General features: G+C 33.6%; 1 non-coding gene across 1 annotated transcript; it reads left to right on the forward strand.

The window, feature by feature from the left end:
* The first annotated feature begins 413 nt into the window (after positions 1-413).
* TRNAA-UGC (transfer RNA alanine (anticodon UGC)) lies at positions 414-485 on the forward strand. The gene has a single exon. It is a non-coding gene; the product is annotated as a tRNA-Ala (tRNA).
* Positions 486-2,502: the final 2,017 nt, after the last annotated feature.

Here is a 2,502-nt window from a genome sequence, read left to right on the forward strand (position 1 = left end):
CTGATGTTCTATTGAACAAAGTTGCAAAGTGTTGGTCTATACTTTGAAGTAAAAAGTTTGGGAAATTGCACATGTTCAGAACTGTATGCAATTAGCATGTCAACTTTCATAAAAGAAATTTCATATTTCAGAATAAGCCCTCTCAGGATTAAATGAAGACATAATACAAGAAACACTGCAGGACCAAATGATAAAAGAAGAGTCTTCATACTATCCATACAGAATAAGGACATACACTAATATGAAGTTCTCTAGTAAATAAGAATTAAAAGACAAAAAACATACCAGGCAAAAATCTGTACATATGGCTTGATCTCAGTGTGTCTGTATGAATAAATATTTTCCTGTATTGTAAACAAAAAGTGGATGCATCTGTAATAGTGTATGTTTAGACATTTTTTTTTTAATTACATGGGGATGTAGCTCAACGGTAGAGCACATGCTTTGCATGTATGAGGTCCCAGATTCGATCCCTGGCATCTCCACTTTATAGAAGCTCCAATTCACTAGAGCACTGGGCAAATCAGTCAGTTAGGCATCTGATTCTTGATCTCAGCTCAAGACATGATTTCAAGGTTTGTGAGTTTAGTCCCACATCGTGCTCTGTGCTGACAGCATGGAGCCTGGTTAGGATTCTCTCTCTCCCCTTCCCTGACTTATGTGTACACTCTTGCTCTCTATCTCTATCTCAAAATAAATAAATAAACTAAAAAAATAAAACATAGTAAATAGAGATAGCTATTGCCTCACTTGATCACAACTAAGTGTATCAACAAAAATTAAAATGGCCATGAATTTCTGTATGAGAGATAAGGGCCACCAATCATGGGAGGATTTTAGATCAACCCTTTTGTATTTAGATAAAGCACATGTTAGGAATGTCTGGGTGGCTCAGTCGGTTGTGCATCCAACTTCGGCCCAGGTCATGACCTCATGGTTCGTGGGTTCGAGCCCCGCATCAGGCTCTGTGCTGACAGCTCAGAGCCTAGAGCCTGCTTTGTATTCTGTGTCTCCCTCTCTCTCTCTCTGCCCCTTCCCTACTCATACTCTGTCTCTCTCTGCCTCTCAAAAATAAACACCAAAAAAAAAAATTTAATCACATGTTACAGTAGTAACTAAAATGGAAAGAAAAACAATGACCCAAGTGAATTTTGAATAATCAAAATGAAAATCCAAAGGTTTTGGGCAAAAATTTTCATATTTTAACAAGAAGGATTTTTTTACACAATGTAAATATTGCTAATGCAACCTAAATTTATGAAATATGAAAATGGTGTTTTTCTCTTTCATTTTAATGTGAAACAAAAATGTCTTGATATGTGTTTGAACATATTTTATCTTTTACTGTGACAATAATTCCTCAACAACAAGAGTATGTTTGAATTCTTTTGTAGCATACAGAATATATTTTGACCAAGAAAGTTCAATTGATAGACATCTAAAGATTAAAAAATTAATTCACCATTAAAAATAAAGCCACCTTCTGGGGCACCTGGGTGACTCAGTCAGCTAAGCCTCCGACTTTGGCTCAGGTCATGATCTCATGGTTCCTGGGTTCAGGCCCTATGTCAGGCTCTGTGCTGACAGCTAGGATCCTCGAGCCTGCTTTGGATTCTGTATCTCCCCCTCTCTCTGCCCCTCCCCCACTCAAGCTCTGTCTCTCAAAAATAAATAAGTGTTAAAAAAATTTTTTTAAGGAAAATAAGGTCATCTTATTTTATATACATTTTTTTTACATAGTTCTTCAGCCATGATAATAAAAGGAAAAACCAGTACAGCAATGAAGAAAACAAATTTCAAATAGCAGCAATGTAAAAGGATTTGATAGAGAAAGTTAAGTCTCAGTAATATAAATAATTTGGCCATAATTGGATTAAGTAAATGGGAAAAATATGGTATATATAATTCTCTTAACAGTATTTATTTTAAAAGTTTAACCAATGACTGAACCCAAAGGACTTTTATCTGTGAAAAGACATGATTGCAAATACAGCCATTTATATAACCACAGAGGATGAAAGATATGAAAAGGAAATTAAATTTTCAATAAAGCAATTGCCAACCACTTTGCCATTTAAAATACAATGAACTAGCAGATGCACAATATATTTTTTATTTCATATTTGACCTTCAAGAGTCATACTATTTGTTGATAAGACACTACATATGAAACTAAACAACACTGGTAACAATTGCTATAAATCAAATTTTATGAATAAGCAATGTGGTCAGTCCTATTGGTTTTCTTGACCACATTATTATTATTTTTACTTGTATGTTACAATATATTACATTTTAAACAGATAATAAAAATATTAGTAATATACACATAGAAATCTGAGTTATAAAATCAACATATTTAGAAAGAAAATAACATTGAAATTCTAATTTTATTAGAATGCCTTGTTGTCTTGTCTCTCAATATTAGGAATCTGAGTATTATTCCAAGTTGAAGGAAATTACCACTACTTTAACAGAACATCTTTCATCATTAACTCTGTA

Source organism: Panthera pardus, unplaced genomic scaffold (genome assembly GCF_024362965.1).
Source record: "Panthera pardus isolate Hobbes unplaced genomic scaffold, ASM2436296v1 HiC_scaffold_2, whole genome shotgun sequence".
In the NCBI taxonomy this organism is placed as follows: Eukaryota; Metazoa; Chordata; class Mammalia; order Carnivora; family Felidae; genus Panthera; species Panthera pardus.